This window comes from Dermacentor variabilis, chromosome 7, assembly GCF_050947875.1.
Source record: "Dermacentor variabilis isolate Ectoservices chromosome 7, ASM5094787v1, whole genome shotgun sequence".
Classification (NCBI taxonomy): Eukaryota; Metazoa; Arthropoda; class Arachnida; order Ixodida; family Ixodidae; genus Dermacentor; species Dermacentor variabilis.
In genome coordinates, this window is record NC_134574.1 from 62,388,011 (window position 1) to 62,403,255 (window position 15,245).

The window sequence follows — 15,245 nt, forward strand, 5'->3', positions numbered from 1 at the left end:
TGGACGTTCCCTGTACCTCACCACGGCGCTTCGCAGAGGACGGTACGTCGAGCCTTCCTTCATGGCTCCCGGCGACGACAACTCGACTACGTCGGCTCCGACACCTGCTGCCCCTTCGACCACCTACATCACTCTCCCCGCTCCCCGTGATCCTGGCGTATTCTCGGGCAAAGATGGGGAAGACTGGATCAGCCTGTACGAACACGTGAGCCGCAATAACAGGTGGGAACATACTATCATGCTCGCCAACGTAGCCTTTCACCTCGGTGGCACACCTCTAGTTTGGTTTCGGACGAACGAAGATGAGCTCACCAGTTGGGATTTGCCTAAGTAAAATCTCCGGGACTTGTTCGGCAACCCCTACGGTCACCAACTTGCCGCGCAAAAGGCGCTTTCCGGCCGTGCGCAGACGCGAACAGAGCCTTACGTCACGCACATTCAGGGCGCCTTGGCTCTGTGCCGCAAAGTTGACGCACACATGACTGAGTCCGACAAGTTCTCCCACATCGTCGAAGGCATTGCCGATGACACCTTCAACTTGCTCGTTTTTAACAACGTGGCGACGGTGGATGCAGTTATAGAAGAGTATCACCGCCTGGAAATCGCTAAAAGCCGACGTATCGACCAGCAGTTTGCCCGTCTGCCCAACACCCCAGCGACATCTTCCTGTGCCGATGCTGCTCGTCCCAACAACACTTGCGATGTTACCAGAATCATCCGGCGTGAGATCGAGGCCACCTATCCGGCTGCTTTCGACTGCAGTCCCTCCGATCCACCAGCAGTCACGGTTTTCCTGATCCAAGCAGTTGTCCGCCAAGAGTTCGCAAACATGGGACTTCAGACCATCTGCTCGGCCCATCCTACTGATACCCACCCGGCTTCTCGATTCCGCCCCGTCCCGCATCTTTTTAGCTACCACATTTCCGCAACCCATCTGAATGTCTTACTGTAGACGACAAGCTCATTTGTTTTCATTGCCATCGAATCGGCCACATTTCCCGGCACTGTCGCAGTCGCTGGAGTTCCCCGAACCGGCCTACTTCTACTGCCAACTCTCGCCCCCCAGGTGGACTTTCTCGTCCCTATGCTATCCGCTCCGATAATGCCGCCACAGATTCTCCTGTGCCGAACCGCCCCTATACTCGTCCGACAATCTCGTTGTATGCTCGTACGACAATCTCGCTCTCCCCAGCCCCGTCGCTCCTATTCGCCGACTCCCTTCGGACGCCACTCCCAGCCGGAAAACCAGACGATGCATGCCTCGAGGTGACGCTGCATTGCTCCCTACGCCGCCAAATCCTCTGCTGACGTTGCCCACTCATTTGAACCTTCTTGACGTGCAAGTCGACGGTCTTTCTGCATCTGCTCTCATAGGCATTGGGGCGCATTTGTCGGTTATCAGCGCGGACTTTCGTAACCGCCTGAGCAAACTAATCACGCCCGCCACGACGCGTGTTGTCCGTGTCGCCGATGCTAGAACAGGCCTCGTAATTGGTATGTGCGCCGCCGATAGCTCCACTATCGTGCTATTCACAGTCATCGCCCAGAGTCCCTACGACATCATCCTCGGCTTAGACTTCCTCTCCGCACATTCTGCTCTCATCGATTCTTCCGATAGTACTCTTCGCCCTGACCTGCCTGTTCTGGATCCCGCTGAACCACACCCGAGTCGCCTCAGTTCCGTCGACTTGGTTCGCTTGCCACCTTCGGCACTGACTTACGTTGACTTAGTGACATCCCCATCAGTGCCCGATGGTCACTAGCTCGTGGCTCCTACGCTAGACGTCCTCCTTACACACAGGATCGCATTATCTCATACAGTGTTATCTATCACGGCGAATTGCGTCTGCCTGCTAGTGGTCAATTTTGGCTTGACGACCCAAGTGCTGCCACGCGGAATGTCTCTGGCCCAGCTTGGCTCATTCCTGCATCACTCATAAGCATCTATTGCAGGAGACAAACAATTCAGGCGATCCTCCTCTACATTTGCAGTCCGCAACTTCTACCATCGCGGACTGACAGAAAATTAATGCGCCCGACATGCCATCCGAGCACGCTTGCGAGCTCTACCGTGTTCTGTTTTCCTACCTTGATATTTTTTACTTTAACGATCGTCTTTGGCCCAAACTACAGCTGTCAATCATTGCATTATTACCGGCGATGGCCCTCCTAATCATCGCCGCCCGTATCGAGTATCACCTGCTGAACGTCAAGTTATTTACGCCGAAGTTCGCAGAATGCTTGCAAAGAACATTACCGAACCGTCATGTAGTCCATGGGCGTCACCTGTTGTACTGGTAAAAACGAAGGCTGGATCATGGCGCTTTTCCGTGGATTATCAGCATCTTAACAGGCTTACCAAAAAGGACGTGTATCCCCTAGATCTGATTGATGAGGCCCTTGACTGCCTCCACGGTGCTCGCTATTGCTCCTTTATTGACCTTCGCTCCGGCTACTGCCAGATTACTGTGGACGATGTCGACCGCGAGAAGACTGTCTTTGTAACACCCGACGGTCTTTATCAATTCAAAGTGATGCCGTTCGGTCTGTGTAACGCTCCTGCTACTTTTGAACGTATGATGGACTCCCTTTTTCACGGTTTCAAATGGTCCAAGGGCCTGTGCTTCTTGGACGACGTTATAGTATTCTCCCCACGTTCGCTACGCACCTCGAGTGCCTCTCGGCAGTCCTGGACGTTTTTCGTCGAGCCGGTCTGCAACTCAACACATCGAAGTGCCAATTCGGCCGTTGCCAGCTTACCGTCCTTGGGCATCTCGCTGACGTGAACTGAATGCAACCGGATCCAGGCGAGATCCATGCTGTTACGCGCTTCCCTGTTCCAAAGTATGTCAAGGATGATCGCAGCTTCATCGGGCTTTGCTCGTAGTTCCGTCGTTTCGTGAAAAATTTCCCGGCCATAGCACGACCACTAACTGAGCTTTTGAAGAAAGATGCCCCTTCCCATTGGGGCGATAACGAGGCCTCTGCATTATCGCTTCTAATCGACCTTCTCACAACGCCTCCCACTGTCGCCCATTTATATGTTTCTGCGCCTACCGAAGTCCGTACTAATGCCAGCGGTCACGGAATTGGCGCAGTACTGGCACAACGCCAGCGCGGCCACGACCGTGTTATCGCTTACGCCAACAGGCTCCTCTCGCCCGCGGAGCGCAACTATACCATCACTGAGTATGAGTCTCTGGACCTAGTTTGGGCGGTTGCGAAGTTTCGTCCATACGTATATGGCCGACCCTTTTCCGTTGTCACAGACCATCACGCGCTTTGCTGGTTATGCTCACTGAAAGATCGTACAGGTAGACTTGGTCGCTGGGCCTTAAGCCTCCAAGAATATTCGAACTTGTCACCTAGAAATCTGGCCGACTACACAAGGACGCTGACTACCTGTCTCGCTACCCGGTAGACGAGCCTCACGACGCTGACAGTAGTACCGCCAACGGTATTTTCTCTGTGTCGCTAAAATCGCCTATGAGCAGTGAGGAGTAGCGAGACCTATCACTGCGAGTACTCATTGAGCGTCTGCGCTCTACAACTATCGACGCATCCGTTCGCCGACGTCCTCCAGGGCGGCATTCTGTACCGAAGCAACTTCCTCCCTGACGGCTCTGATCTTCTTGTCGTGCCAAAACATCAACGACAGACTGTGCTCTTTGAGATGCATGACGCACCCATGGCAGGACATCTTGGGGTAACCCGAACGTACGACTGCGTCCGCCGCCGCTTCTATTGGCCTGGTCTCGCTCGCTGCGTCCGACGCTACGTTGCTGCCTGTGATCCCTGTCAGCGTCGGAAAACACCTCAGGTGCTCCCTGCCAGTCATCTCCAGCCGATCACCGTCCCTGTGGAAGCGTTCTTTCGTGTTGGATTAGATCTCCTCGGTCCCTTTCCCACGTCATCATCTGGGAACAAATGAGTAGCCGTCGCAACTGTTCACGCCACCCTATATGCTATCACGCGGGTTCTCCCTACCAGTTGTGCCACTGACGTCGCGGACTTTCTCTTGCGTGACATTATCTTACTTCATGGCGCCCCGCAACAGCAGCTTACTGACCGCGGTCGTAACTTCCTCTCGAAAATTATCGCCGACACTGGGCGTTCCTGCTCTATTCAAAACAAGCTGACTACCTCATACCTTCCTCAAACCAATGGCCTGACAGAGCAATTGAGCCTTACTCTGACCGACATCCTGTCCAAGCACGTTTCTATGGACCACCACGACATCACGTTTGCCTACAATTCTTCCCGGCACGACCCCGCCGGATTTTCTCCATATCATCAATGTACGGTCGCGAACCGACCTTGCCCCTAGACACGGCACTTCCTCCTGCTGCGATCTCAACAAGCGAGTATGCACGCGACGCCATCGCAATCGCGGACCATGCACGCCAGCTTGGCCGTACTGGACTGACGGCCTCGCAAACCACTCAGCAGCGTCAGTACAACGCCCGCAGTGACGTGCAGTTTTCGGCTGGTGCGCTCGTGCTCCTGTGGTCGCCCTCACGTGACGTCGGACTTTCACAGAAGCTCCTTTCCCGATATACAGGGCCCTACCGCGTGCTGCGTCAGGTGACGGCTGTGACGTACGAAATTGCTCCTGTGCGTTCAACCTCGTTCTCTACCCTGGCATGTAGTGATGTTGCGCACGTCAGTAGGCTCAAGGCCTACCACACTGCTTCCGAGTCTGGCGTTTAGTCGCTCCGGGACGGCGCTTTTGCCGCATTGCTCCTGTGCGTTCAACCTCGTCCTCTACTCTGGCATGTAGTGATGTTGTGCACGTCAGTAGGCTCAAGGCCTACTACACTGCTTCGGAGTCTGGCGTTTAGTCGCTCCGAGACGGCGCTTTTACCGCATTGCTCCTGTGCGTTCAACCTCGTCCTCTACTTGGTATGTAGTGATGTGCACGTCAGTAGGCTCAAGGCCTACTACACTGCTTCCGAGTCTGGCGTTTAGTAGCTCCGGGACGGCGCTTTTGCCGCATTGCTCCTGTGTGTTCAACCTCGTCCTCTACTCTCGCATGTAGTGATGTTGTGCACGTAAGTAGGCTCAAGGCCTACTACACTGCTTCCGAGTCTGACGCTTAGCCGCTCCGGGACGGCGCTTTTGCCGCATTGCTCCTGTGCGTTCAACCTCGTCCTCTACTCTAATATGTAGTGATGTGCACGTCAGTAGACTCAAGGCCTACTACACTGCTTCCGAGTCTGGCGTTTAGTCGCTCCGGGACGGCGCTTTTGCCGCCGGGGCTAGTGCTACGGAACAGTATTTGCGATGACAAAAAAGCAAGCAGGGTGGAGACGACGACGACAATCAGATGCTAGTGCGGGCTGTTGTCTCTTGGCCAAGTGCGGCGTATTGCCTTGTACATATACTTGTACATAGCTTTTCGTCGGCGTCTTTCTACGTAACGATATTTTTAAAATGGGTCAAGAGATAACTCAGAGAATATTTTTGCGCTACAAGTGTACTTGAATAAACCGCATTGGGGTTGGGCCGGAGGTGACGTATCCTCTTAACTGCATATATATTTGTAGAACAACATATCGTGGCACTAACTTTGGGTTGAGGCAACATTACATGTTGTTTTTCTGCTTGCTTGTTATGGGCATATATTTATTGTACCTGTTGTCTTTGGTACCATTCTCTTTCAATTAACTTATTCGTAGGAGATTAGGGCCGACAATAAATTGAAATAATAAAATTAATTGCTGGCGGGCGTCATTTATCGGACTATTACGGATGCTGCAGTCTGAAGACTACACTGAAGGTTTTATAAGACTTCCTCTTCCAGCAAAACGCGTTTAATTCCTTATTTCATCGCTATCGGGTGTAATTGTGCTATTTCGGAAAGGAGGCATATGCAAATGATAATGACCAAATTGTGACATCTGTACTTTCGTAATGCTCTTTGGTGATGCTAGCTGCACGATCCCTTTAAAAATGCTATAGAACGTATTTTTTTCCAAAAGCAGAACGACACATGCCATTTAATAATGCCCTTTTCTTCGTCACGGGAAACAGTACAAGGTTAACTACGCTCAGCAGCAATCAGCAGGAATCATTGAGATAAATAACGGCATCTTATTGCGTTGACATTAACGTTTACAAATGAACTGCTGGAAAAATCTGAAAAAGAAGTTGACGACATGAAATATTTATTCTTTACTGGGTCTCAGCAGCACAACAATGTCTAATATATTGCACGTTTATTGATGTGTAGGGAATCGGAGATTTTCAGCGCAGAAGTTCGATTATTTACTTTTTAGGCAACACACATGCATAGCTGAATGGAAGAACAATCTTTCAAACGTCCTCTTGCACAAGCTTGTACTTTGAGACGTTCGGTCCTTCTGTAGAGTCGCAAAGCAGCAATGTATTTATCTACATGAGAGTGAACCAGTTTCTTTCACGTTTATCTTATGACAAACTAACGGTTTCCGACTCCTGTGTGACACTGTGTCACCCATTCATCATTCAGCAGACTTTGCGTCTATTATACAGCAGCATGTCGTGCTTGCAAGTCTTCATGCCGATCATCAATTTCTGTGCTGATGCATTGTGGTTTGTATTCAGGTGGCATTATGCGTTGCCGCATTCGCTGCGCCCTGCCACGTGCGCGAGACCGATTGGAGGCATGTGCTTGAGAGGGACGTCAAGCGTTCCGTTCCTTTTTTTTCATTTCGTCAAATGCAGTTTAAACACATAGTTCGGCGCCGCGCGCGTGTGTGGGGCTCTACGTCATCTCAAACCGCTTGCGGGTGGCGTTGATTACTCGTAAAGGTAATATCTAACCTACTACAGGCGACATTGGCGTGGTTGCCGTAACAATTGTGTTGTGTAGCACTGAGTGCTCAGAGGGTATGCGTCCGCGTGATACTCAGCGCTCCATAGTGCAGGTGAAATACACGATGGCCGAAACATTAAACCAGTTCTTCAGATGATCTGTGTGACCTAAAATACCCAAAATACATGATGTCTGGATTATTGGTTTTGCATTTGACGGCATTAAGAATACTTTGTTGGCACGCAAAGTGATTTAGGTGGAAAGTCTATACGAGATCGCGCTTTTATGGTATGATTACATTTCATTTCAGGTAACGTATATATCGCTATATTGACTGGACGTTTACCTGCCGTGCATCCATCGCTTAATTACACTGCTGTATTTGGAACGTAGGATTCACCAACGGCCTCGTGAAGATTTTACTATCATGTCTCAAGCCAATGAGTATTTCTTTTGTTATTCTTAGATACTTACATCTGCAGTTTTGCATGCAAGAATGGCAAGTGAAGAAGTTATTTCCATTTGTTCCACATCCTGAATAAGTAAACATTTGGCAGTAATTACTTGTAGTGTTAAAATACCATCTCTTAAGCCTTCCTGCGCAATTGCCACGGAGAACAGGTTTGGTGCATGGATTTGTTGCTGGTCTTCCTGAAAACAATTAAGCGAGAGCTTGACATAATTTGATACCGCCTTCATTCTGATGCACTCCGAGTATGTTCTGCGTGCATCAGAGCAGAAAATGTTTTGCATATGTTACAGCGCTAGACAGGAAATGATACAATAATAGAAATACATATACATTGTACAGTACACATTCATAACCAATCGGCAGCCGAAAAGTCTTCCTAAGTTAGGTAATGTCATTGACCTGCGACTCCTAACAGTCATTCAACTACCCTTGACTAGACGTAATAGCGAAATCATAGACAACATGCCTTAGCTATATGATTCACGAGATTTTCTTACTTTCGTAAAAATTCCCAGGCAGCACAGGCCATAGATTAATGCTTGTAGCAATTAACAGATGGACGTATGAATGTGTGCACTTGCCTTCATACCAGATGTATGAGGATGCTGAACTGGTTGTATTTTGCAGAATAATGCCCACTGTTCTAAGCGCGCGTCTGAGCACGTGTGTGAAACCCAATACGCCCGTACTGTATTACCTTACAGAAATAGGAGCCTACATGTAGCACAGGGATATAGGACATTCTACTCCCCTACCAGGTATTGCGCGAAAGCAGCGGATTGAAGCAGACCTACCTGAGTCCTTTCGTAGGGCCTGTCACCGACAGGTCGTGCAAAAATTGTGTCATCGAACATCGGCAGACTCAACCCGAACTGAAGCAAAGCTCTCTTGGGGAGATTTCTCTCCACCTGCGAGGCGAGCGCGCACACCTGCAACGCGCTCCCCGCACGATTTCCTCTCCCACGCGCAGCTGTGTAGCCACCCTTCCGGTTGTTTCAATTGATCTTTTAAGTTCATCTTAACACAAACAGAACCACAGTAACGTCACAGGCCAGGTCAACAGGAGGAAATCTATGCATAACGCGTGTGCATCCTCGCGCAGCTAAATAGGCTTATGCAGGCTGAAGACCATCAAAAGGTCCAGACACTTGAGCAGGCACATGGTGCGCTCTTCCAGCTTTATCCGCATCCCTGAGCTTTCACGCAGCCAACAAATGACGCCATTGACTGAAACAGCAAAAGACGCTTAGATGGCGTGGAACGCACTGGCTGACACCGACAAGGAAGTCCCCCTTTGCATAATCGAGCGGATAAAGGGCAAGCTAGCACACGGGAGGGACAGAAATCGGCCAAAAGTGATAGTGAAAGCACATAGCAGAACAGAACTGAGGCGCTAGCTACTGTAGTTTGTGGCGAAGGTAGTGTTTTTCCTTTTATTAGCGGAAGCGGCAGTAGTTGTGCTCTGAATTTGGCATTCTCGGGAGTTTGATTGTAGAGCAAACTTAAGCTGTTGAAAATCTGCGCATTCTGAGTAGGGACAAATATTCTAATAGTGTTGTGCCGTTTCTAGTGGCGGCTTTTGTAATCCCAGGCTTGCAGTCGGTAAGTTTCTAATGGCTTGACTAAGGTGGTGCAAAGGTAGTAATTGCTCTTAGCTTTCGTCTGATGGGCATCCTACTGTTGATTTATACGTAGATTGCCGCAAAGATTCTTTTTTTTTTAATTTCAAGTAGTTTTCTTTGTGGAGCAAATGAAAATCACAACTCTGCAGACATTTCCTGCGAAGATTATGTATTCATACAGGAAGCTGCGTCAGTTGGTTTCTGTTCATAATGAAGCTACTCTGTCTCGAATTTGTACTATTATATTCCGAGCGTCGACAGCACGGCATGTCAGCGTTCTTACAATGGCGAAAAGCTGCGAAATTGGAAAAATTACGCTTAAGCTCCCCAAGCGCTCTTCTAGGCGAGCGCCGTCAGTAAGCTTTTGAGTTCAGGCATGCACACGTCATGCCTTTGTTATCTTTGTCACCCTACATTAGATCGCATGCGCTGATAAATCGCCTTTGTATTTTAGTTATTCCATCTAAGTTCCATGGTGCATGCGCGGCTGCACCTCTACAAAAAAAGTGGCAGGGCACTTAAGACAGCCATTGAACGTGAATGCATTCTGGACGTGACAATTATATCGACGTCCATCGTATTTCGGCGTCCATGGCAAGGAACGTTGTCACCTGACGTCATCACTTGGTCATGTTACCTTGCAGCTTAAGATTGTCGGTTAATCACGGGATTATGTCACATAATGCTCCATAGGCTTATGTGCTTGATGTGGGCAAAGTGAATTTCGAGGTTGGACCACCTAAACTATGACGATGGTTCAAGTCAGTTGTGGGAGTGGGCAACGTTCGTTTTTAACATAGGTAAACTCACTTTTTTAAATTGGGCAAACTCGATTTTTGGGCCGTGGGGCAGGACATCCGTCCGATGCCGTGGCATTTCACCATGAGATTTGGTAGTACCACTAACAATAGGTCTAGCGCAGGTAACGTGACAACATTACTTTGTCAAGTATGCTCTGGTACCCTCAGATATTAACGCCGGACGCTGGGCGGATCTCCCACTTTATGGGTCGTATAATGGTTTCTCATAAAAACAAAAAAACGCATAACAAAGGGATATCCTTATTCGTGCATGTGTACTGCTTCCTACAGCTATTTCTTAGAAATGTTGTTATGAGCAATAGCATGCAGATAATGCAGGCAGGGCATTCGGACTCCCGACGTGAACAACGTAGCACACGATGCTGCAGCTGGTGTGTTCTTTTTTGCATTCCTATAGGCGCTATATTATCATTCGGTTGACGTTCCCACAAGAATATTGAAAAAAAGACAGTTTCAACCGCAATGCGAATCATTGATAGGGATAAAAAAGTCGCAGTTTCGCCCGAAAGGCGAAGCATCAACTGCAATAGCAAATTAACTGACAGCTGTACAAAGGGAGGGTAATAGTCTTATCGGCCGTAGAAACTTGTAAATCTAGGCACACTAACTAAATTAACAAGAACGATGTCGTGCGCAGACAAGTAAACGTGAACACATCTCACTCGATGACCGTGGAAACTCCTGTTAGAGCGCTGCAGTGAGGAAATGATGCAACATCAGCGAGCGAATTCACATTGCTGCTGCCACTCGGAACAACGTGAACTAAGCCTCGAAAACACAGTGGAGCGTGGACTATGTACCCGCCGTAAATGACTTTCAAGATACAACGGACCAGCCGGGCGCTCAGGGCCACCCGAGTCGCTAGAATTAGAAAGCACCGCCCCTCAATTTCCTCCACGCGAAGCCTTGTGTGTGACGGAAGACAATACGCTTCATCCACGCTGTCCTTCATTGCGGACGTGATAGTGAGCCGCGATCGCGGGCTCACCCTTGCTAGCTTTCACTAGCACATACAGCATACGGCGCGCGTCGATGAAATTAGCGCCCTTGGACTTTATATGGAACCTCGGAGGGAGGGAGGGGGCGTTGCCGACGGCAGAAATGCGTCTGGTCTCCATATAACTGCTATTGGAAGAAAACGTTTAGACAACGTAGCGGCATCTGCGATATGTATTGATACATGCATATTGCGTGCTTCTTGTGGCCGATGCACATGGGCGCCCTGACGAAGACGACGAATGCTCTCTGGCTCTCGAGTTGTCGGCTGAACTGGCAAGTGCTACAGTTACCTTTTGTAAATATACTTTGTAAATAGTCTCCAGTCTTAATCCTTTGTTCTCGAACATTTTGGTGGAGGATGCCGTTCCCCGTCCTCCCCATGGAGCTCCGCAACGGCCGCACCGTCCTGCTTTCCCCTATGGCTCCCGGTTGCACCTTGTCTCCTTCGACTCCTCCGACACCGACAACAACGTACGTTATCGTTACCAGTCCCCGCATTTCTGCCATATTGTCCTGGCATATTGCCCATACTATCCAGGTGTTCATAATGAATTGTAACCTCCGTCGTCGACTGAGGAATGTTCTTACATCTCCAACTACTCGAGCCGTACGCGTGGCCGATGGCAGCACTGTTGACGTCGCCGGACGTGTACTTCCCGTATAAGTATCGCCGACCGTCACATTCCTGTGTTTTTACAGTGCTGACCAATTGTCCCCATGACCTAATCTTCGGGCACGACTTTCTTACAGAGCATTCAGCTTTGATTAACGGTTTTGCCGGTACCTTTTGCCTCGAACTTCCTCTACTCACGCATATTCGTGCCGAACTGCCGAACAACTTTAGTACGACCGCCTTCGTCCGCCTGACACCTAAAGCCTTGACTTTCGTCGATTTGCTATAATGTTTTCCTGCGCCCGGTGGTGATTACGTCGCCGCACTTGTTCCTCATGTCCTTTAAATGCGCAATATCACTGTGCCCCTTCGGTCATCACCATCGCCAGTCACAAGACATGCCTCCCTGTCGTTAATTTTGCCCTGACAAAGGGAAGTTCTACCCAAAGGCATATTCGTTGCAACGCTCCGTGCTATCGGAGATGACCACGTCACGACGTTTTCCGTAGACGTCTGCTCAGATTCTTCACCGTGTCCACAAGATTCTATTTGCCCTGACACAACATTTCGTCCTATGATTTCCGCTGACCTATTGCCTGAACAAGCAGCAGCTCTGTGTCGCCTTTTGGTTTCCTACTACGACATATTCGACCACAGCAATGACCAATTGGGCCAGACTTCAATTTTTAAGCATCACATAAATACTGGAGATGGCAGTCGTATTCATCGCCGGCCATATCGTGTTTCTGCTTCAGAGCGTAAGTTTATTCAAGATGAAGAGAACAAGATGCTTGCGAAAGGAATTATTCAACGTTCGCCGAGCCCTTGGGCGTCGCCCGTGGGGCGTGTTAAAAAGAAAGATGGCGCATGCCGTTTCTGCTTAGATCATAGTCATCTAAACCACATTACCAATAAAGACGTCCGGCCCTTGTCTCGCATTGACGACGCTATCGGTTGTCTCCATGGTGCCAACTACTTTCCATCAATATACCGCCGGTGTGGTTATTTTCAGATTTCTGTGGATGAAAAAGACCAAGAGAAGACCGCCTTAATTCCCCCTGATGGTCTATATCAATTCAAAGTTATCCCATTCGGTCTATATAACGCTCCAGCGGCGATCGAATGTGTGATGGACTCTTTGCTTCAAGGCTTCAAATGGTCAACATGCTTCCGCTGCCTAGACGACGTTCACGTGGTTTCGCCTACATTTCCGGCACACCTTGAGCGCTTATCAGCTGTTCTTCAAGTTTCCGCGAGGCTGCGCTCCAACTAAATTCCTCAAAGTGTCACTTCGGTCATCTGCAGATTACACTACTGGCCCACCTCGTCGACGCTTTCTATATTCAACGAGACCCGAAGAAAATGCTTGCTGTCGCGTCTTTTCCTATACCTTAGTCTGTCAAAGACGTCCGAAGTTTTGAAAGACTCTGCTCCTACTTCCGGCGCTTCGTTAAAGACTTCGCATCGATTGCCACACCTCTTACTGATCTTCGGAAGAAGGACGTGCCGTTTATATGGGGCCTCGCTCAATGTGCCACGTTTAGCAACTTCATCAATGTTCTAACCACCCTACTTATACTGGCCCACTTTGACCCGTCCTCTCCTACAGTGGTGCGTGCCAATGCCAGTGGTCACTGTATCGGAACCATCTTAGCCCAGCGCCAACAGGTTCAAGATCGCGTTATCGCATACGGTAGCCGCCTTCTCACAGCAGCGGAGTGCAAATGTTCGATTACACACCGTGAATCCCTACTTCTCGTCTGGGCAATTTCCGAATTCCGCCCGTACCTGTATGGCATGCACTTCTCTGTAATCACGGACCACCACGCGCTCTGCTGGCTTTCGTCCCTCAAGGATCCTATCGGCCGGCTTGGTCGCTGGGCCCAGCGGCTGCGAGAATATTCCTATACAGTAGTGTACAAGTCGGGCAGAGAACATTCAAGACGCAGACTGTTTATCACGCTATCCAGTGGACGAACCACCCGGCGACCCTGACCTCGATACCGGCGCTTGCGTTTTCTCCGTTTCTTAACTACTGCACGTTGCCGACGAGCAATGCCCTGATGCCACTTTGAGAGCCATCATTGATGGCTTGGAATCTTCGCCTTCTGATCGAGGCCTTCACCTCTTCCCTGCACTTGCAGGATTGTGTATTATAGCGCCAAAATATAATCCCCGACGATCCTGCTCTACTCTTCGTCTTTCCTAAGCACCTCCGGTCAGCTGTTCTCCAAGAACTTCACGATTTACCAACTGCAGGTGACTTTAGCGTCTCGCGCACCTACGACCGGATCTGCCGACGCTTCTTTTGGCGAGGCCTTGCCCACTCCATACGAAAGTACGTTGCGGCGTACTAAAAATGCCAGCGCCGGAAAACACCCTCGACGCTCCCTGTCGGCTGCCTTCAACCGCTCCTCATTTCATCGGAGCCGTTCTTTTGCGTTAGCTTGGACTTACTTGGCCCTTACCTGCTATCCATGTCTGGCAACAAGGGGGTCGCTGTGGCGAGAGATTACGCCACGCGCTACGGCATCACCAGAGCGCTTCCAGCAAGCCGCGCCACAGATGTCGCCAATTTTCTTTCACGCGACGTGATTCTACAGCATGGTGCTCCACACCAACTGCTCACAGACGGTGGTCGGACATTTTTTTCTCGTGTCATAACCAACATCCAGCAGTCCTGCTCCACCAAGCTCAAGCTGACTACGTCTTACCATCCACAGACTATTCGTCTGACTGAGCGCCTGAATAGCACCCTAACAGGCATGGTTGCAAAGTGTGCCTTGTCCGACCACACTCATTGGGATCTTGTCCAACCCTACGTAACTTTTGCATATAGTTCTTCGCGTCACCACACTGCCAGTTATTTCCCGTTATTTCTGATGTTCGGCCGAGAATCCACATTGCCACTGGACGCATCCCTTCCATCCGCAGCAGCAGAGTCCTGCGAGTATGCACTTGACACAATTACTAGGGCAGCCCAAGTACGCAAAACTGCCCGCGCTCGCCTCCTGACCTCTGAAGACAAGCAACGGCGCTTGTACGATCGCCAACACAGGGACGTCCACGTTGCGCCTGGATCTCTGGTACTCCTGTGGTTCTCGACACGTCATGTTGGCCTGTCAGAAAAACTCCCGTCTCGGTACACAGGTCCATATCGCATGCAGTGGGCCGTGGCTCCAGTTACCTACGAATCACCCCAGTCACTATTAGGGCCTCATCTGCCCCAAATTCCGCTGACGTTGGGCATGTTACACGTCTCAAGCTATATTACTCTCCGGTTCTCACCGATATTTTGACGCCCCAGGATGGTGCTTCTGCCGCCAGGGATAATTATACATACATATTGCGTGTTTCTTGTGGCCCATGCACGTAGACGCCCCGACGAAGACGACGAACGCTCGCTGGCTCTCGAGCTGTCGGCTGAACTGGCCAGTGCTGCAGTTACCTTTTCTAAATATACTTTGTAAATTGTTTACAGTCCTAATCCTTTGTTCGCGTAAGAAATTTCACAAATCATTCTCCTAGAAATTAACAAGCGCTCTGGAACACGCGCATCGGCAAATATGAACTGATCTCACTCGAGAGCAAATACAGCGAGTACTTGCTGTATTTGTCCCCCGCCTTCCTCTGAATACCTCAGGGGAGGGGTGGGGAACTTTTCATGCTGCTTACCCACCGCGCCATCTCAGTGGCTATGATGTTGCACTGCTCAGCTCGAGGCCGGGGACTTAATCCCGGCCACTGCGGCCGCGTTATTTTGGAGGCAACATGTAGAGACGTATAGAAGTTCATGGTAAGGAATCTGAGGTGGTCCATATCATAGGGATCCCATCACTAGTGCGTGGGTCAGGTCGAGGTCTTGGTACGTAAAACAACTAAAGTTAACTTTTCCCAGCTGTCTTTCTCCCTAACGCGTCTC

At 49.9% G+C, this 15,245-nt stretch overlaps 1 long non-coding RNA gene across 1 annotated transcript in view; it reads right to left on the bottom strand.

Moving 5' to 3' along the window:
* The window catches only part of LOC142589084 (uncharacterized), a 92,565-nt gene that overhangs the window by 49,818 nt on the left and 27,502 nt on the right, over nucleotides 1-15,245 (bottom strand). The window contains exon 2 of the long non-coding RNA XR_012829818.1: nucleotides 7,271-7,447. This is a non-coding gene — a long non-coding RNA (uncharacterized LOC142589084). The remainder of the gene's footprint in view (nucleotides 1-7,270; nucleotides 7,448-15,245) is intronic.